This window comes from Temnothorax longispinosus, chromosome 1 (genome assembly GCF_030848805.1).
Source record: "Temnothorax longispinosus isolate EJ_2023e chromosome 1, Tlon_JGU_v1, whole genome shotgun sequence".
Classification (NCBI taxonomy): Eukaryota; Metazoa; Arthropoda; class Insecta; order Hymenoptera; family Formicidae; genus Temnothorax; species Temnothorax longispinosus.
Window position 1 is genome coordinate 15,576,968 of NC_092358.1, and position 23,091 is coordinate 15,600,058.

Sequence of the window (23,091 nt, forward strand, 5' to 3'; positions counted from 1 at the left end):
ATTTGAGTGAAAGGGCACTCTTTTCGAGTACAGTGTGGATCAATGTCCATAAAAATAGATATGTCACACTCTACAATTTTGAGTGGAATTTCACGCTGTTAGAGTCATTTATCAGTCGATCTTTAGTAACTCGTGATTCACTATAGTTTTAGAGTGAGATCGTATCACTCCGGTAGAATGGCCGCTCTAAAAATTTGAATGAAAAAATTCATTCTTATCTTATGAGTGCCCGCATTTACTCAAATTAGGGTGACAATCCTCTCTTTTGGCGACTATCTCAATTACTCTGATATTAGTGGCAAAACCACTTTATGAAACTTATTGTTAGAGAGTAAACAATATAAATATATGTACATTTAAAGATAAACAATAAAGAAATAAAAAAAATAAAAAATAAAAAGTCATCAATATAATACATGAAAGATAAAGAATATGAAGAGTAAAATATGTATGTTTATGTGAAAAGAGAGATAATGAAAATGAAGAATACAGAATAAATTACAAAGAATAAGAAAAAATAAATAAAGAATATAAAGATAAAAGAATTGAGATTCAAGAGAAAAGGGAAAAAATGAGAAATAAAAAAAGTAAATAATTGATAAATAATAATATATATATAGTAAACTTTTTTATACTCATATAATCTTATAAGATTCGCAAAATTATTACTCTAAAGAAAATAGTATATTGTACAACTAGTGGGAAAAGTGGTCGATTCTGAATGAGTGTGAAGTTGCTCGCTTCGCTCGTGCGACCATCACACTCATTTGGGCTTGACCACTCTTCTTCCCACGAGTTGTTCATACTATTTTTCTTAACAAGAGCGTGAAACAGGCCGCTTTTCGCGCTTGTTTTACAATTTCATTTCTCCACAGTTAAGAAATGGCTCCATTTCTCAACGCTTATGTCATCGATGCGAAATGGATCGTTTTGCTCACTCAAAACAAGCGCGAAAAGCGGCCCATTTCACGCTCGCGTTAGGAAAAAATTATTTATCATTTTTCTTGCAATAATACTTAAAATGCTAATACAATACTGATGATTAGCTATTCGACCATGTCATGTGCATCGAAATCTTGAGGTACTGCTGCTATAGTCCGAGAGATCACTCCTTTTATAGAATTAAAATGACATTTTATCTTTTTGGAAAATTTTTACTTATTTAGATAATCGAATAAGATACAAGCATTTTTTATCTAAGTTTAGATCTTAGGCAGCTCAACTTATCTAGATAATTTATCCAAAGTGCTTTTAGAGTATAGCTACATAATCTTATTCTATTCATCTTCGGAGGAGTGGACATTACTGAAGTAAGTACGCGGCGTCAAAATCCAATGAAAGTTAATCACTAAATGTGAAAAGAGGGAATGCATAAATTTTTGTAATATGTTTATGGATATGATGTGTCTCGTTCATTACTTTTCGCAATATAAGCGTAGCACAAGTTTCTTAATTTTTTTATAATATTGTTATTTTTTAATGCTTATGTCGATTAATTATTCGTTACTCGTTTTAGTACGAGTTTATATTTTTACTTGATCTTGCTGTTATTTTTTGCTTGATTATATAATATATAATCTTGATCTTAATTGATTATATAAAAAAGCAGATGATTCAGCGCATGGGACATTCAAAACTTTTTGTAAATCGAAAGATGCGCAACAAATGGTGGAGTCATTCACATATTTTCTGTACATTTTATTTATACTTAAATCGCTTGAAAGGTATTCACGTTGTGTAGATGCTCTGCAATAATGAGAATCAACTTTCGGAAACGATTCAATGTGATTTTTCACTGAATTTGTAATTTCAGCCTGACCCTTTATAGCGACAATTGCGGAGGCCAAAACCGTAATTGTATTTTATATACAATGTATATGAAGGCAATGCTTAATTTCAAAATATCAATAAGTCACAGGTAAATTACTAATAATTTTAACTAATTAACAAAATTGTAGTTTTTACATAATATCAATGAATCAACAATTCACTTTAGTTATCTAAAACTTTAAATCATCAATAAATTTCAGATATCTTGTAAAGGGTCATACTCAAACTGATGGTGACTGTATGCATTCAAGTATTGAGGGTGCAGCAAAACATAAAGTGTTGTATACGCAAGAGCATAGGTGCGACGTAATAAGATCTGCGAAAGTAACCGATCCGATATATAAAGTTCATATAATAGAGCAATCTGAAATTTTTGACTTCTCGAAACTTGTCCAGAAAAAGCAGTGGAAAAATGTTCCAATTTCAAAAATTACTAAAATAGAAATAAAAATAAATGGAGACAAAATCATTGCTTATAATAAAGAATATAATAACAATATGGCGAAAATCAAAAATATTTATGAAGATAGAGAGTTGACGCAATGTTATACTTTCAAAATACAGTTGGATGAATCCAAAAAGAAAGATTTTGAGAATCTTATAAAAAAAAATTTAATTTCAGCCGAATTTTATGATTTTTATTTTAAATTGATGGAATAAATTTTTTTCATGCAAATATAGTTTAAGTTTTGCATTATTAAAAGACAATATTTTCTTTTCGTTAATTTTATATGTTTATGTTCTGTTAATAATTATATTATAGTAAATAAAAATACATATGTATATATATACAAATATGCATTGTATATAATTTATTTCATTCTAATAAAGAGAGAGAGAGAGAGAGAGAGAGAGAGAGAGAGAGAGAGAGAGAGAGAGAGAGAGCAACCATGGGTCATTCATGACCCACCATGTTTTTACAATACTCGATAGATATTTATTAACTTTTAATTCATAAAAATTAGTAAATTAAAAATGGAACCATATTCATTGAGCAATGTAAAAACATGAAAAATTTCTTATTGTAAAGTTTTTATAAAGACTGAATTTGTATTATTTATAATAATTCATGTTATTAAATACCTTAAAAAAATCTAAGTAACAAGTGGTAGACGAAATCTTTGTATCTTGAAAAATCTCGAAAAAACCTAAACAGTAGTATCTTCATCTCGATAAAAAATCAAAGTAGTAGTATTATACCTCGAAAAAACCTAAGTAACAAGTGGTGGACGTAATCTTTGTATCTCCAAAAATCTCGAAAAAACCTAAGCAGTATTATTTTTATTTCCAAAAAATTATTACTCAAGTGATACACATCACAAAATTACGTTACCTTATCAAAAAATGAGTCGCGCTTCAAGTGATCTATTATTACAATTACAAAAAAGAAATAATATCTCTTTTTAAATTACAGCGCCAATTACAGAGAACGTATATTTTTTGAGATACAAAAATTACGTCTACCACTTGTTACTTAGGTTTTTTCGAGGTATAATATTACTACTGGTTTTCTTCGATTAAAATAAAAAATTGAATCATGAAGAATTACACAGAGGTAACAGTACAAAATACAAATATTTTATTAAAATATTTAAACCCAACAAGGGAACACAAGGTATTTAAATACAAAGTTTATATATGTATTTTAAAAGATTTAATCGCAATTGCAAAGAATTACAGAGGTAACAGTACAAAAAATAAAAATATTTTATTAAAATACATAAATTTTTCTTGTCAAAAAACTTGGCGCTGCTAGACCTCAAAATTAGGTCAGCCTGGTGTGTAGCAGCGCCAAGTTTTTTGACAAGAAAAATTTATGTATTTTAATAAAATATTTTTATTTTTTGTACTGTTACCTCTGTAATTCTTTGCAATTGCGATTAAATCTTTTAAAATACATATATAAACTTTGTATTTAAATACCTTGTGTTCCCTTGTTGGGTTTAAATATTTTAATAAAATATTTGTATTTTGTACTGTTACCTCTGTGTAATTCTTCATGATTCAATTTTTTATTTTAATCGAAGAAAACCAGTAGTAATATTATACCTCGAAAAAACCTAAGTAACAAGTGGTAGACGTAATTTTTGTATCTCGAAAAATATATGTTCTCTGTAATTGGCGCTGTAATTTAAAAAGAGATATCATTTCTTTTTTGTAATTGTAATAATAGATCACTTGAAACGCGACTCATTTTTTGATAAGGTAACGTAATTTTGTGATGTGTATCACTTGAGTAATAATTTTTTGGAAATAAAAATAATACTGCTTAGGTTTTTTCGAGATTTTTGGAGATACAAAGATTACGTCCACCACTTGTTACTTAGGTTTTTTCGAGGTATAATACTACTACTTTGTTTTTTTTTCGAGATGAAGATACTACTTAACTACTGTTTAGGTTTTTTCGAGATTTTTCAAGATACAAAGATTTCGTCTACCACTTGTTACTTAGATTTTTTTAAGGTATAATACTACCACTGTTTTTTTTTTAGGTAACAACATATACACTACTATGCGTGTACTTGGGGCGCCTTTCTTTACCTTTTTTTTAAAAAAGGTAATTTTGTACAGATATCATGCCTTTTTGTAGTATTACGCATTGTATAAACAGTATGTACAGGGTGTTATTTCGAGGTATAATACTACCACTTTGTTTTTTTCAAGGTAACAACATAATACATATATACTACTATGCGTGTACTTGGCGCATTTTTTTACCTTTTTTTACCTTTTTTTTGAAAAAGGTCATATAAGACGTCGGCGTTAGAAGTAGATAGAATAAGAAGTATCTTAATAAAAAATTTTCACATTTGGACTTTGCATCGAAATATCTCCGCTCGTAGGGCACGGAGCGGAATATTATAAGAGAAACCCCCCCCTAATTGGACCCCAAGCTATCGATCAAACCTACTTAGAACTTGATCCGTTCACTCGTTATCGAGATCTCAACATCTCGGGTACTCGCAACCCGTCGCGTCGCGTAAAAGAGTCACGGTCGGTCTCGCTCCGCGTGTACTTGGCGCGAGACTACCGTGTCTCTTGATTCTGCCGCTAAGGAATTTTTAAGTCGATTCTTATGAATCAAGCTTGAATTCGATGTCTAGGTGTCCCAGGTTGCCGATGACGAGGTCCACATAGTGCGCTTCATAGTTTTCGGTATCCAGGTGTATTAATACCTTGAATTCGATGTCCACGTGTTCCAGGTTGCCGATGACGGGTTCCAGATAGTGCGCTCTATAGTTTTCGGTGTCCAGGTGTAATAATACGTTGAATTCAATGTCTAGGTGTCCCACGTTGCCGATGACGAGGTCCACATAGTGCGCTCCGTAGTTTTCGGTGTCTCCGTGTATTAATACTTCGAATTCGATATCTACGTGTCCTACATTCAGATTTAAAGTTATTAATACACCTAAACACCGAAAACTACGAAGCACACTATGTGGACTTTGTCATCGGCAACCTGGGACATGTGGACATCGAATTCAAGGTATTAATACACGTAGACACCGAAAACTACGAAGCGCACTATGTGGACCTCGTCATCGGCAACCTGAGATACCTAGACATCGAATTCAACGTACGATTACACCTGGACACCGAAAACTATGAAGCGCACTATCTGGACCTCGTCATCGGCAACCTGGGACACGTAGACATCGAATTCAACGTATTATTACACCTGGACACCGAAAACTATGAAGCGCACTATCTGGATCTTGTCATCGGCAACCTGGGACATGTGGACATCGAATTCAAGGTATTAATACACGTAGACACCGAAAACTACGGAGCGCACTATGTGGACCTCGTCATCGGCAACCTGGGACACGTAGACATCGGATTCAACATATTATTACACCTGGACACCGAAAACTATGAAGCGCACTATCTGGACCTCGTCATCGGCAACCTGGGATAACTAGACATCGAATTCAAGCTTGATTCATAAGAATCGACTTAAAAATTCCCTAGCGACACTTTCTGCCAAGCGTAGAGAACCATAGAGAACCTTCTTTTCCGGCAGCGGTGGTAATACGATGTAAGGATACAAAATCTCTCCAGATAAACATGAAGCAATTGACTCAATATATATTATATAAGTATATACCTAATTTACCTAAATAGAAATCTTCCTCCTGACCGATAAGTCTATCGACCTAATTTCGAAATACGCGCGCGATATCGAAACTGGCGATACCTGCGCCGCCAGCGTCAAAAAAGTGAAAGTAACGTTTCTGATTATGACGTCATCATATAACGTCGGCGTTAGAAGTAGAAGAAGAAGAAGAAGTATCTTAATAAAAAATTTTCACATTTGGACTTTGCGTCGCAATATCTCCGCTCGTAGGGCACGGAGCGGAATATTATAAGAAAAACCCCCCCCTAATTGGACCCCAAGCTATCGATCAAGCCTACTTAGAACTTGATCCGTTCACTCGTTATCGAGATCTCAACATCTCGAGTACTCGCAACCCGTCGCGTCGCGTAAAAGAGTCACGGTCGGTCTCGCTCCGCGTGTACTTGGCGCGAGACACTACCGTGTCTCTTGATATCATTCCATCGATAGATTAAAATGTTATGCTTTTTTGTATAAGAATTTTTTCTTTATGGAAAAGCATAATATTATTTAGAATACAAGATTTTTGACATCAAATTCGTAATCAGCACCCTCGAAAACCTATATGCGCATGCTAATAATTTTTCGTTTCAATATGATTTATGTTATAAATATAAATCAAGCACCAACATTATTTCAGCAGTACTGCCAACTTAAATTGACGCGAAAAATTAGAGCGCGCGAGTTAACGCCTTATTCAACCGGCTTCCGAGTTAATGCCTTTTTCAATCGGCTTCCGAGTTAACGCCCTTTCCAACCGGCTTCCGAGATAACGCCTTTTCCAACCGGCTTCCGAGATAACGCCTTTTTCAATCGGCTTCCGAGTTAACGCCTTTTCCAACCGACTTCCGAGTTAATGCCCTTTCCAACCGGCTTCCGAGTTAACACCTTTTCCAACCGGCTTCCGAGTTAACGTCTTTTCCAACCGGCTTCCGAGTTAACGCCTTTTTCAACCGGCTTCCAAGTTAACGCCCTTTTATTCGGAAGCGACGATATTCACGAAACACTATTTCTCTTCATTAATCATCTTCAGTGGGATTTCAACGCGGATTTCCGTGGTTGAAATAAAGTATAATGGAGGTTAATTTACGTGAATATCTATTTGCATAGTGCACGTAACGTTTGAAGTTTGTTTCTCAGAATAAACTTTAATCCCAGCTAAATATTATTAAAAATAAAACGCTGTATTTCTTATCTCTTGTCGAAAGTTGCATTGATACATATTATGCATAAATTATACTGCTTAATCTAATGCCCGATCTACAATAGCTGTAGTAAGCTGTAGTAAGCCTCAAGCCGTAAGAAATTGACCAATTACAGGCGAATGTGAAGAGAATAATCGACTGTGATTGGTCAATTTTTTACATCTTGAGGCTTACTACAGTTTACTATAGCTATTGTAGATCGGGCATTATTGTTAGATCACTAAATCGATGGATTATTATATCAATTCGCTACAGTTAACGTCACGTCATCGTTTTGCAGAAATAAACGTGTAATTTTTTACACGTCTTTTACACAATGTTTGTTAAAAATGAGTATCGTCGTACTTAATGCGAAAGATTTTTCACGGTTCGTTGCATGATAAAAACTAATTTTGCATTTATTCATTTTAATAAGGTGAAATCAAGCTCGTAACATTACGACATTAAGCACATAAAAATCGATTGATTGTGTAATTATGTTATAATGTATGCATCAAGCGCGCGTGAAGATAAACTACCAAGTAGCTTATCTGGAATTTTTGTATCAATGCACTTTTGATTAAAATATTTTAAGAGAACTGAAACCACAATAAAAAATCTAATGACAATTTTTTGGTATACCTATATAAAGCTGCTTCTCCACTAGAGTAACACCGAGCAATTTTTTGTTGATGTTATCCATGTTTTTTAAAAAAGTTGCTAATTGTTGCCGAATGTTTCTTTAAGTTCCTTTAAGTTTCTGTTGCCTGCGACAAAAATTTTCGCTTGTTGTGTGTTTTCATTCAAAACGGTATAGATGAAAGGAAAACTAGCAACACGCGTCAATAAGTCGCAACAGAAACAAATGTTCCTTTAATGTGGCTGTGGTATTCAGTTACCAGTGACACAGTCGCAGTTATGGTCGCATTATCCAAAAATATTTCCAAAATCCAAAAAACCCAAATGTTACTGTGATTATGTTGCTTTAGTGTAGACAAAATGTTGTCATAAGTTTACATATTTCGAAACATTTAGCAACAACGAGCAAAAAAAGTTGCTCGTTGTTGCCTTTAGTGGAGACGCAGCTTAGTTAACACAAACTTTATTGAGACTAGTTTGAATAAAATTAGTATAGTCAGTTGTAAGATTTCAAAATCTATTCCGCAATTTTCCCTTAATTCCATTGACATTCTATTGATTTCATATTTTAGTTTCTTAGTCTTAAGTACGCACGTATAAGAAACAATTTTATTCCTCAAGATGCATTTATAGCCCATTAGATAACGCACTTTAGGAGATAGTGGAAATAGAGATATACTACATGCACACAAAGGTTTTCCAATGTTTACTTCTTTCAGAACAAAATAAGCTACCTCATCAATTTTGTCGTTAAAAACTGTGACAGTTGTAGAACTAATAATTACACTCTTTTAGTTATCTTGATTAGAAGTAAATTAGAGAAAACGCCTTTAGGCGTCAGGACTGGATCTTGGTAGCCTAATAGTATTATTCGCGTGAATTTTTATGTACACTTTTTTGTCAATCAAACCACGTGCCGTTACTAACGATCTTAAAACACAGTTTTGACTGAAGTTAGAACATTACGATCACATTATTAAATTGATAATAATCACATTAATACAAATTATTAGAATATTAAAGATATACAATATGAAAAAAAAGCGGGATGAGAATAGGATGCGGAATATATATAGGATATAAATAAATTTTTATTTTGCCAGTCAAATAATAAATAACAATGGGACTATTAATCGACTCTACTGGCCATTATAATCGCCAAGACAATACGACCACAATTTGGTTCGATTATCGTCAAGACGCTCTTTTAACCAATATAAGCTGATGTAATCTTTGATACTTAATATATAAAATCTCATTTTTAAATAATTAAATTTATTGCCAAAAATATTACCTCACCGGGTATTTTTCGCAATATAAGTGGGAGTCAGACAAAGACCCATGAAAAGTACGAGTGGGGAGGCTGTCTCTCTCGATCGTTTGGTGGGGGTAGTTCGCGTAATTCCCCATTAAGGGGATCCTGGACAGGGGACAATTCCCGACAATTACAGTCAAAACTCTCTTTGAAACGGCTTTATAGATCGCAAAATCCTTTTACAGGAGTAAAGTATAGGTACTAATGAAGAATGGGATTATAAAAAATTAGTGTTAATTCAAAAAAAATGTAAAAATGCTGTTACCTCATAACTTTATTTTTTAATATAAACAGTTGTATAAGTTATATGTACGAAATAAAATGTTTCCACCACGGTCTTACATACAGGTCTGGACACTCGGTCAATTTTCAATGGTGGGGGTAGGTCACAGATAGTCGCCAAAAATTGTTTGTCTCTTGGCCACGAGAGTCGCTGCGGTAGGGTAGTAAACAGAGATAGAAATATAGTCGCTCTCTGTCTCTCTTACATAACTGTACATAACCACATAAAGTAGCTTGCCTAGCAGAGTTCATTAGTAAAGTATTTTTTGTAGGTGATATAAGACCGTGGGTGATATGCAGCTGAAGGAGAGGAGTTTTAGTTAGAGTTGGTTAATCAAGTTTCAGGAAAGAAAAATAAGTCCATTTTATTAAAACTTTTGTTGCAAATACTTTATTGATTCGTCAGTTTCGACAATTTTTTTTGTACGACGAATTGCTTTCTTATTTTCAAATTCTGTTGGTGAGCATTCTGTCGCATCCTTAATTGGATATAATAAATTAGCGCGTATGAAAGCACCTCGGAAGCATGATCTTTACAAGGGAAGGTAAAGCTGTAGGTCTCGAGGACTTCTTCAAGCGTTTGATCGAACACGTCAATCAAAGATGAATATTTTGCAAATATTTCTTCTACGTAGCGGATGAGATGAAAAAAATGTAAATTCGCGTGAATTAAACCGCCTCGGGATTTCAGTTGAACTAGTTGACTGACAGAAGAGGTGCAACTGGAGTTCAATCTGATCGCTCCTACACAAGTCGCGCACGATTGATATCGCTTAAGTATCTGTTTACACAAATAACCTGAAAGTGTAATGTTATGCAGTTTAGTGTTAGTTAAAGATTTGAAAAAGTAGGACCAGAGCTCTTCGTATAGAGCTCTACAGAGCTCTATATGAAGTATCTATAAACAAGTATCTATAAACAACAAAGCATGGCAGAAAATTAATAGAAAAATAAGCAGTGTTAGTATGCGTTAAGGATCCAAAGGTTTTAGTGCAAAGCGGAAAAACTTTGTTAAAATTAAAAACCTGTAACATAATAAATTATGCAATCAAGAATAGGGGATAGATCATAATCATGGGCAGTAATAAGATCGTAGTCCTCAATGAGATCGTCGGCCTCCCAATCTTCGTACTCCAAAACTGTGTCAAGTTTCTTCTGAATCTCTCGAAGATACATGGAACTTTTGGCCTCACCTTTTTCACCGAATACGGCTTTTAAATCGCTGATTTTAATCAAATTTGATGGCAATCTGTCATCAGATACAGTGCAATTGCTAAATTTCGGAGGTTTGATTACGCTGTATACGGACAAAAATTTGTAAAGCTGGAGGAATGTCGGGCAGTTCGGGTGATCGTTACATCCCGCAGACTGGCGTATCGTGCCGAAAAATTTCTGAAGAAACAGATAAGTAGTGTACGTTTAAGATGTATAAAATACCAACTAGCAGAACCAGATCTAGATTGCGTACATATGTTGAAAGTTTGCTCATAATTCATCGAATATAAAAGTACCTCTAAATTGTCTTGGTTGACTTTTCCAGTCAATAAGTAGTCAAAGTTAAATTTCTCGATAAGATAACGGCACATATGTAGTGTAGATTGGAGCGTGATCCGAAGCCCTCTCGATGTTGTAGTAGTGAGAAACTCATTGGGTTTGATTTCTTTTTTCACCATTGCAGTTTCCCAGTTGTTCAGCCATTGCAACGAATCCTTCAACACCTAATGCAAAATATTTGAAAGAATGTGTACAATAATTTATTACTTGCAGTTTGTATAAAAAATGACCCTATATCATAATACTATGCGTATGGAGTTCATGATATTTTTAAGATAAAAACGAATAAACTATAATTTAGTCATTATTTTACCTTGAAATCATTACATTCCGGAGCAAGTCCTTGATTTGGCAATTTGCGATTAAGTGCGTCGATTGCATTTTGCGAACAGGTCGTTTACTTGTTTGCAAAATGCAATCGTCGCTTCGCATCCGGCAAGGGCTTTGCAGTTATGCGACAAGTAGAACGCTAGCCCTTGCGCGACGGAGTTGCTAAAGATCTAGAAGACACAAAGTATTTTTAGGAATATAAAGCAGAAACAACAAACATGTTTCTTCCTCGTCGAACTAATCACATGTACATATACCTGGGTCGCTAATCGAACGCGCATTTTTGATGCGTTATCCATGTGTACATGTCGCTCCGTTATTTTTGGACATGCACGGGCATTTCCTGGATGGTTTTTATCGAGCTCATACAACGTCTCAAAGTATTGCCAACGAATGTAGTTCTCCGAATTGAGCTATAAAAGAGTAACATAAAATATGTGTAATAGACTAGTTATTATGACATTGTCAATAGTAGTATGTATCAGTTATTAGAGGGTCAGTCCACTAGAGTTTCTCAATTTTTACATGTTTTTTTTTTAATACGGTAAGTATAAATAAAAAATTACCCGCAGTTTCTTTTGGTTCAACAGCCGATTTCGTATGTTCTTAATCACATGCGGCGTGTCGGAGAAAACAAACACTTTTCTTTCATCGTCTAAGGAGTGAGTAAACCATGTCTTGGTGTCTTGCATCGTACCCCTAACATTCAGAAGCGACCACATCTTCTGGTTTGTTGCAGCACCATCAGCAATAACACCGTGGATTGTCGCTCCTTTAACTGGATTTTTTGAGGCGAAAACTGCAATTGGCTGCGTGTAAGTATCGGCAAGAGATTGAAACATTACAACGAGACCATGCGTCGCTTGTTCGCTTATGTCCGAAGATCGCAGCCCATCGTCGCCCAAATCTGTCAAGCCGACATAAGTTAAATTCTTGGAACACACGGCTACAGATTTCCATAGATTGATTTCATCGAGCAGCAGTACGCCATGTCGTTGCAGAGGAGTTTTTGTAGCAAGATCTTTTTTGAGTAATTCTGCAAACCGTTCGTCAAAGCCGCATTTCATATCAATTAATGAGAAATACCTGCGTACCGATTTTAAGCATGGTAGTGGTAGAATATTGTTTTTTCGCAGGAACTGGTAATATCCCGGGGATCGGATGTTCATCAGCATACACAACATCATCCAGTCCTCTCTATAACGTCGACCCTTGGTGTTTTTCTTGCTCGCTGCGGCTACGATTTCTTTTAGTGCCAATTGTTGAGCAGCTGGAACGTTTAATGCAGAGCATTTCTCATCTAAAGTTGCCTCTTGCATATTAACTATTTGTTCTTCGTTTTTTTAGACAGCTCATCAGGTGTTTCTCGCGTTCTTTAGCTCGATTTTGTTGACATTTTTGACGTCGGCATTTTAATCGCAGCGCTACGAGATTACGACGCTCTATGAAATTCAAAGCACCGATGTTTCTTAGAAAAATTCCATTTTTCTTACGATTTTTATTCCGTGTTATTATGCCCTGTATGCGCTTCCTCATTTTCATACAGCTATCGCATCTTTGTTTTTTGAAGAGAAGACTGCAGTCTTTGCTGCGCCACTGTTGAATGCCGTCTTGAAATACGGTATCAGCTCGAAGAAGATCGATATTAACTTCGCCGAGGCCACTGCAAACGTTCATCTCCTTAAATTTGTTTAAGACGTTTGGAAGCGTTTCGATTCCTTCCAAAGTTTCGTCAAGATTTGCTTTTTGTGAATCAACGTCTCGTCCGTAAACGTAAAACTGAAGTTTTCTATCCGAGTCGAGAATGACGCATTTTTGTGATACCGGCAAACGCTTTCCATTCTTAACTGGCGTTATCATGTAGGTAAATATAATAATTTTTCCGTTTGTAGCAGGTGCCTTGCTAATGCTCCAATATTCAGGTAATTTGCTACAAATCTCTTGATAGGTACGACCACTTTCGTTTTCTACATCTATAACAATGAAGCAAGTACTATTGATAAAAAATCCGTATAAATTTATATTTATTTTTCAGATTTTCTAGCTGATCAAATGAATGTATATTACTAGTGAAGGTAAGTATCTCAGTATTAATTACAATTTTTTTTCAGATTTTGCAGCTTTATCCATAGGTTTTATAATTTATCTTCTTTCAAGAAATTTTTGTCTCGATTTATATGCATAAGTGTTAAATGATTTACACTTATGAGTCATTAAAGACTCATCTCAGTAACTTACATTTCCTTGTGGTAACGGATGTATATATGTCGATTGGTTCCTCAAGTGCTACCGGGCCTGTCACCAGAGGATCAGTATCTGTAAGTTCCATCGGTGAAACCAATTTGGCGCCGTCCACAATTGGTAACACAAAACTGCAGCTAGTAGCTGTAATATTAAAATAATTAAATGTTGTAATTACTATACATTTTATTATATTTTTTAAGTTGTAAAATAAATACTTGTTTCAGTAGAAGACTCCTTGATCAAAGAGTCAATAAGCTGAACCGAATCGTTCATGAAGCCAGCGGACTCGCCAGAAATGCTCCATTGCCTTGTAGCACTTGAAGACGTGGCAGATTCCATTGATGGATCTATCGAATCGTGTGTGATTTGGACGGACTCCTAAACTGACGACTTTCTAACAAAGTTAACGACATCATCAATTGTAACTTTGTTTGGAGCTAAATGACCAAAATATTCAGTCGATGGGACAGCGCAATCCTTTGCTGTCGAAAGGTCATCAAACTTTGATGGAACAGCAGACTTACTGAGCTGAGGGTACTTGTATGGTTCCTTCAATATAACATATGTAATATGAGATCGCATCCTGTTTGCACATGTACAATTTGTTCAATATAAACTTACCTGAGCGATAATCCGACCATTCGAGTCTCGTTTGATCCATTTACGGATTATATCTTCCTCTTTAAAATGTTTGTCGCAAACTACGTGTGTCGGCTTTAGTGTAACAATGCCCGGAATAGCTGTTACCCATTGTTTGTACCGATTGGCGTCTTTTGGTACGCGAAACACTGAGCGTTTTGAAGTCTCACAGTACACAAACTTACAATTCGGCACGACGCACGACTTAGGCATTTTCACATACCACGTACTTTAATATACTGTAGGATACGTTCTCAAAAATGTTTCTGGACGAAACACGTCCGAACACGTTCACGTTTTGATGAGACTCGGTTACTTTTTCACTCTTTCTATATCTTCGATAGCAAGCTACGCTACGTTATGTGGTTATGTACAATTACACGGAGAAAATTGTTACGGTTGTTACAACAATGTTCTCTATGATTAAAAGAGAAATGTATGTAAATTCAAGTTAAATTGATATTACATTGAATGTAGCTGTTAAGATATGCCCATTTATACAGTTGTCATAACCGTAGTTCTTATGATACGTAACATTCGGTTATAATACCCTCGTATATGGTTGCCTCAACCAAAGGATTATTGCTATCCCTCTTATGTGGTCTGCAGCACAACTATTATGGTTGAGAGATCCATAAGATATAGCTGCACGGTACAGCACTGAACACTGCATGATTGAGAGTTTAGTTCCATTGCGCGCGCAAAAGAATTTCTGCATAGAATAAAGTGGATTTGATAAGGATGTTTTAACTTTAAGGCCTATCTACATAAGACGCAGAACGCGAGTCGCCAGCACACACACAGTCTACATGTCAATCTAACCTCTTTGTGTATAGAGGTTAGATTGACATGTAGACTGTGCGTGTGTCTTGCGACTCGCGTTCTGCGTCTTATGTAGATAGGCCTTTATAAATATACTTTTTTCATAAATATATTTACGAACACAAAATTTCGTAATGAGCCGACACTGGTTTCTGACATTCACCCGACATTATAAGAAATATATTATATCATATATCCAATTCAAAATTTTATTATTCTTTTTAAACTGAATTTGTTTCTTAAGATGATTTTTGAAAAATTATATATTTGCGCTGGTTGACATATGTAGACTAAATATAACGCTAACATTAAATTAAGAAGTGGTCTACCACGTAAGGCAGTTGGCTCACGATCCAGAGGTCCCGAGTTCGAATCCCACCAAGGTAAGTGTGTTTTTATATGTGTTTTTAAATGCGAGAAAATATTTATAATCATAGACTGCATCTTAAGAAACAAATTTAGTTAAAAAATAGTAATAAAATTTCGAAATAAATAATTTTTTTTTGTCGGGTGAATATTTGTTTATTATGGTTGTAACATCCATATATTATGGTTGCAACATCCATATAGTAGCTACCCTCACTAAGGTTAGGGCAACCATATGGAAACCATATGGAAACCATAGGTCACTTCCAGAGTACTATGGTTTCCATAACCCTTTTGTATGGATGGGCGAAAATTAACAGCATTATTCTGTTGTAGCAACCGTAACTTTTTCTCCGTGTATGTAAGACAGACAGAGAGCGACTATATTTCTATCTCTGTTTACTACCCTACCGCAGCGACTCTCGCGGCCAAGAGACAAACAATTTTTGGCGACTATCTGCGACCTACCCCCACCATAGGAGTGTCCAGACCTGTATGTAAAACCGTGGTTCCCACTCTTCAGAATACGTGCACAAACAATAACGTACCTTTGAAATTGAGATTGAAAGCCTGGAAAAAGATTAGAGCTTTGAAGAAATCGTGCATATTTTCCACAAAAATATACACGCAGCCTAGTAAGCAGAGATGGCTCAGCAATCGAACAAAGACAGATGTCATTTCGTTAGATAAAGACAGATATAGCAAAAACAAAATTAGAAATGTTGACATTATCGACATCGAGGAAGTTCGGCCGTCAGTCCAGCATTCCCTTAATGGCGGACGGTGTCCTAACTCTTACTAGAGGAACTCTATATACACAGAATTAGCAGTGACCTCTACGCAACTTTAACACCTGCCCCCCCCCCTTATACCTTCCACTCCAACATTTCTTTTCATACTATATACTCTCTTTGTTTGACGTGTTACTATTATTCAAACGTGTAGTATACAAGTCTAGTGTACACTAGGCAGTGTAGAATTTAGTATCAAAATGTCGCTACCGAAATGGGTCTCCTTCAATTCTTTTTATTGTATATCGCCACAAATATTCACACAGATGATCGATTAACTTATATTGTTTAATACCACCTCTAGATACTTAAACGAGCTCGTAAAGCACGCCACGAACCCATGTGGCACCTCGTTTCGCGCGAAAAGTGTATGCGTGGAGACAGTAGGTTCCGCCCCCCTGCGGGGGGCTCCACTACTTTTAAACTAGACACATAGTGTGCCTTAACATAGTACATGCCTGAACTTTCCACGAGTGGTAAATTGCAAACCCATGTAATACCGTACACTGAGAAAAAAATATTTTAATCCAAAAAAATATTTATTAGGTGGCTCTTAATAGCATTATTTACTTACTTTTTAAACATATTTATTTAGAATTAGATATTTTTATTTAATTGAAATAAAAATATCTAATTCTAAATAAATATGTGTAAAAAATAAGTAAATATGCTATTAGGAGCCACCTAATAAATATTTTTTTGGATTTTTTTTCTCACAACAATATTGCTATTATTACATTTAAAAATATATCTCGAAAACTATGCATCGTAGCGCATTGTGATTTGCGGCATTCTTTTTCTCAGTGAAAGATATATCAAACACACTTATCAAATTGAGGGGCCCCGGAAAAAACATTATCCCCCAGCCACGTACATACACTGAGAAACGGTAGTCAGACAGAACGTCCAAAAAAAAATTTCCCACGACAGAACATCCCACGACATTATGTCCAAAAAAATAATATCCCCGTGACAAAATTTCCTGCGACAGGACGTCCACGCGAAACCAGGAGCCACATGGGTTTATAACTTTCCACGCGTGGAAAGCCTACGCATGTACTTTGAAGGCATACTATGTGTGTAGTTTAACCATAGTGGAGCCCCCCGCAGGGGGGCGGAACCTACCACCTCCATGCATACGCTATCCACGCGAACCGAGGTTCACGCACACCCCCCCGTGCTTTCGGGGGAGGTGCGGTAGTCCCGAAATAGTTCACGCATACACTTTCCACGCGAACCGAGGTTCACGCACACCCCTCCCGTGCTTTCGGGGGAGGTGCGGTAGTCCCGAAATAGTTCACGCATACACTTTCCACGCGAACCGAGGTTCACGCATTAAATACTTTTAGTCATTTTGAGCAAAAACGCTTTAATTGAGCCTTATTTCATCGAAATCGGAGAGGAGTGAGCTTTCCTTCAGATTTACTAAAATAGGAAAAAAAAATAGGTAGGGTGCATATTTTTCGGGCTCCCCCGATTGATTATCACTGTCGGAGTCACAACAAAGGTTTTTACCAAGAAAACCGCAAGAAAATATCAAAATTCGGAAAAAGCCCTATTCTGAAGAATTACCTAAATTGGTAATGGTCATATATTAGTATGAACGCATGTACTAACGTAATACCGTAATAAAACCGACAATGACATAATTCATGTGCCGATTGTGTCGTGGGTGTTTTGTCGTGGGAAGTTTTGTCACGGGGATATTATTTTTTTGGACATATTGTCGCGGGATGTTCTGTCGTGGGATATTTTTTTTGTACGTTCTGTCATGGATCCCTAAGAAACCCATTTATTTAAACCTATTTGAATCAATTAAAATCTTTGGCTGGATATGAGTTTGGTTGGATAAACAAATTCTTTAGTAAATATAACAAAAAATTTGGTTAACATAACAAACTTTTTTAACATAACTAAATTTTTCGTTACGTTAACCAAATTTTTTGTTATATTTATGAAATATAACTGCTTCTGAATATTAGTCGAATCTCAGATAATAAAACTTGATTATTGGATTTAACTTGGATTTTTAACTGCGTATTGAACTTGATCTCATTCCTAGTAATGCCGCAATAAAATGCCCATACAGCATGGAATATGCAAGAAATGTGCTATAAACAATCTATAAATATTTTAATATTCCACGGGTCATTCAGAATATTCTGTAGAAGTTCTATAAATATTCCATGAAATTTTGTCTATTCGGAATATGCATAGAATATTCTGCAAATATTCTAATAAATATAGTACATTTAAAAAATGTATAGAATGTTCTATAAATATTTTAACAAATATAGAATATTTGGAATATTTACAGAACATTTTGTTAATATTCTTAAACATTTATAGCATGTGCTATAAATATTCTGAAAAACTTTTCTAGAATTGCTATGAATATTTCTGTTTCGGGAAATGGGAAGGCCGTCGAGTGGTAAGCGAGTGATGACTTGGTGGTAATGATAACACTACTTATATTTCGTTAGAATACAGAGAGCTAACCGGACAACGTATCGTGAACACGGACTTGGACAGACAGACCACAGACTCGAGAAAGAACATTAAGTCAGACATTAGATAGATAGGCAACTCTATGGGATAATGGTTCTCCAGATGTCGCGCTGTGAATCGCCACCAATCCGGATTCAGCTCGAACACCTCCCCTCGATGAGCACACGACGTCTGTGAAATTGTTAGACGGTTTTTAGATTTAAGAGATCAAGACATCTCTCGTGTTTCAACCTAGGAAGTCCCTTGGTGAGAATGTCTGCGGCCATTAGCTCAGTGGGAGCATATTCAATCTTCAAGATTCCGCTCTCCATCACCTCGCGAACATAGTGATTGCAAACATCAATGTGCTTGGTTCTGGCGTGGAAGACAGGATTCTCCGCCAGTTTCCGGGCTCCGTTGTTGTCATTGAAGATCGTCATTTTGGTTGGTAACTCGATGCCGAGGTCGCTAATAAATCTTTGAAGGTAAACAGCCTCCTTCACGGCGTCTGATACAGCCATGTATTCGGCTTCAGTAGACGAAAGGGCAGTGGTCCTCTGCTTCTTGGACTCCCAGGATATGAGACATCCGTTCAATACAAAAGCATAACCCGTATAGGATCGTCGGCCGTCTAGACAATTCGCCCAATCCGCATCAGCATAGCCAGTGAGTTGTTTGGTGGATCTCTTGAATGACAGTCCAAGATTCGATGTTCCTTTGAGGTATCGCAAGACACGCTTGGCTGCCTTCCAGTGGGTTTCGTCGTAACAATTGTTGAACTGCCCCAGGTGACTCACTGCGTATGAAATATCGGGCCTGGTGCACATGGCTAAGTATGTCAGCCTCCCGACCAGCTCCCGAAAAGGCAGTTCCTCCTCTTGCATACTGGAATCGTCTTCGCTCTTTCTTAATTTCTGGCTGCAATCCAGCGGAGTAGCCACTGGCTTCGAGTCTTTCATTCCGAATCGGTCCAGAGTATCTTTGATATACCCCTTTTGACTCAATGTCATTCCATCCTTGTTTTGAGTAAACTCGATGCCGAGACAATATTTTACTTCGCCGAGATCCTTGATCTGAAAACTTTTGGTAAAAGTTTACAATAACTTACACAGCTCGGATCAAGAGACACGGTAGTGTCTTGCGCCAAGTACACGTGGAGCGAGACCGACCGTGACTCTTTTACGCGACGCGACGGGTTGCGAGTACCCGAAATGTTGAGATCTCGATAACGAGTGAACGGATCAAGTTCTAAGTAGGCTTGATCGATAGCTTGGGGTCCAATTAGGGGGGGGTTTCTCTCATAATATTCCGCTACGTGCCCTACGAGCGGAGATATTGCGACGCAAAGTCCAAATGTGAAAAATTTTTATTAAGATACGTCGTCGTCGTCGTCGTCGTCGTCTACGTCGACCGCTCTCATCTCAATATTATTATGATTATCAGAGAAACGTCACTTTCACTTTTTCGACGCTGGCGGCGCAGGTATCGCCAGTTTCGATATCGCGCGCGTATTTCGAAATTAGGTCGATAGACTTATCGGTCAGGAGGAAGATTTCTATTTAGGTAAATTAGGTAATATATAATATATATTGAGTCAACGGAAAAGAAGGTTCTCTACGCTCGGCAGAAAGTGCCGCTAGGGAATTTTTAAGTCGATTCTTATGAATCAAACTTGATATAATATATATTAAGGCTGAGTTTCCACTGAGCGCGTCACGCGTCGCGTCGTCACAAGTTAACCAATCAAAACATCCCATTTCATTACATTCTTGTGACGGAATCGAAATGGAATGTTTTGATTGGATGACGCGACGCGTGACGCGCTCAGTGGAAACTCAGCCTAAGTCAACGGAAAAGAAGGTTCTCTACGCTTGGCAGAAAGTGCAGCTAGGGAATTTTTAAGTCGATTCTTATGAATCAAGCTTGAATTCGATGTCTAGGTATCCCAGGTTGCCGATGACGAGGTCCAGATAGTGCGCTTCATAGTTTTCGGTGTCCAGGTGTAATAATACGTTGAATTCGATGTCTACGTGTCCCAGGTTGCCGATGACGAGGTCCACATAGTGCGCTCCGTAGTTTTCGGTATCTACGTGTATTAATACCTTGAATTCGATGTCCACGTGTCCCAGGTTGCCGATGACGGGATCCAGATAGTGCGTTTCATAGTTTTCGGTGTCCATGTGTAATCGTACGTTGAATTCGATGTCTAGGTGTCCCAGGTTGCCGATGACGAGGTCCACATAGTGCGCTCCGTAGTTTTCGGTGTCTACGTGTATTAATATCTTGAATTCGATGTCCACGTGTCCCAGGTTGCCGATGACGGGATCCAGATAGGGCGCTTCATAGTTTTCGGTGTCCATGTGTAATCGTACGTTGAATTCGATGTCTAGGTGTCCCAGGTTGCCGATGACGAGGTCCACATAGTGCGCTCCGTAGTTTTCGGTGTCTACGTGTATTAATATCTTGAATTCGATGTCCACGTGTCCCAGGTTGCCGATGACGGGATCCAGATAGTGCGCTTCATAGTTTTCGGTGTCCAGGTGTAATCGTACGTTGAATTCGATGTCTAGGTGTCCCAGGTTGGCGATGACGAGGTCCACATAGTGCGCTTCGTAGTTTTCGGTGTCCAGGTGTAATAATACGTTGAATGCAATGTCTAGGTGTCCCAGGTTGCCGATGACAATGTCTAGATAGTGAGCTCCGTAGTTTTCGGTGTCTACGTGTATTAATACCTTGAATTCGATGTCTAGGTGTCCCAGGTTGCCGATGACGGGATCCAGATAGTGCGCTTCATAGTTTTCGATGTCCATGTGTAATCGTACGTTGAATTCGATGTCTAGGTGTCCCAGGTTGCCGATGACGAGGTCCACATAGTGCGCTCCGTAGTTGTCGGTGTCTACGTGTATTAATATCTTGAAATTGATGTCTAGGTGTCTCAGGTTGCTGATGACGAGGTCCAGATAGCGCGCTCCGTAGTTTTCGGTGTCTAGATGTAATAATACCTCGAATTCGATGTCTACGTGTCCCAGGTTGCCGATGACAAGGTCCACATAGTGCGCTTTGTAGTTTTTGGTGTCTAGGTGTATTAATAACTTTAAATCTGAATGTAGGACACGTAGATATCGAATTCGAGGTATTAATACACGTAGACACCGAAAACTACGGAGCGCACTATGTGGACCTCGTCATCGAAAACGTGGGACACCTAGACATCGAATTCAACGTATTATTATACCTGGACAACGAAAACTATAGAGCGCACTATCTGGAACCCGACATCAGCAACCTGGAACACGTGGACATCGAATTCAAGGTATTAATACACCTGAATACCGAAAACTATGAAGCGCACTATGTGAACCTCGTCATCGGCAACCTGGGACACCTAGACATCGAATTCAAGCTTGATTCATAAGAATCGACTTAAAAATTCCCTAGCGGCAGAATCAAGAGGTACACGCGGAGCGAGACCGACCGTGACTCTTTTACGCGACGCGACGGGTTGCGAATACCCGATATGTTGAGATCTCAATAACGAGTGAACGGATCAAGTTCTAAGTAGGCTTGATCGATAGCTTGGGGTCCAATTAGGGGGGGGGGGGGTTCTCTTATAATATCCCGCTCCGTGCCCTACGAGCGGAGATATTGCGACGCAAAGTCCAAATGTGAAAATTTTTTATTAAGATACTTCTTCTTCTATCTACTTCTAACGCCGACGTCTTATATGACTCTACAAAAAAGCGTGATATCCGTACAAAATTACCTTTTTCAAAAAAAAGGTAAAGAAAGGCGCCAAGTACACGCATAGTAGTATATATGTATTACGTTGTTACCTCGAAAAAAACAAAGTGGTAGTATTATACCTCGAAATAACACCCTGTACATATTGTTTATACAATGCGTAATACTACAAAAAGGCGTGATATCTGTACAAAATTACCTTTTTCAAAAAAAAGGTAAAGAAAGGCGCCAAGTACACGCATAGTAGTGTATATGTTGTTACCTCGAAAAAAAAAACAGTGGTAGTATTATACCTTAAAAAAATCTAAGTAACAAGTGGTAGACGAAATCTTTGTATCTTGAAAAATCTCGAAAAAATCTAAACAGTAGTATCTTCACCTCGAAAAAAAAAACAAAGTAGTAGTATTATACCTCGAAAAAACCTAAGTAACAAGTGGTGGACGTAATCTTTGTATCTCCAAAAATCTCGAAAAAACCTAAGCAGTATTATTTTTATTTCCAAAAAATTATTACTCAAGTAATACACATCACAAAATTACGTTACCTTATCAAAAAATGAGTCGCGCTTCAAGTGATCTATTATTACAATTACAAAAAAGAAATGATATCTTTTTTTAAATTACAGCGCCAATTACAGAGAACATATATTTTTCGAGATACAAAGATTACGTCTACCACTTGTTACTTAGGTTTTTTCGAGGTATAATATTACTACTGCTTTTCTTCGATTAGAATAAAAAATTGAATCAT

At 37.0% G+C, this 23,091-nt stretch overlaps 1 protein-coding gene and 1 long non-coding RNA gene across 2 annotated transcripts in view; both read left to right on the forward strand.

Annotated features, from left to right (window-relative positions):
• LOC139811406 (uncharacterized) overlaps positions 1-2,516 on the forward strand; it is a 36,343-nt gene extending 33,827 nt beyond the window's left edge. Inside the window, exons 2-3 of the long non-coding RNA XR_011731629.1 lie at positions 1,814-1,918; positions 2,031-2,516. This is a non-coding gene — a long non-coding RNA (uncharacterized lncRNA). The remainder of the gene's footprint in view (positions 1-1,813; positions 1,919-2,030) is intronic.
• Spri (Src homology 2 domain-containing protein sprint) overlaps positions 1-23,091 on the forward strand; it is a 541,914-nt gene that overhangs the window by 147,566 nt on the left and 371,257 nt on the right. The gene's annotated exons all lie outside the window — the stretch shown is intronic.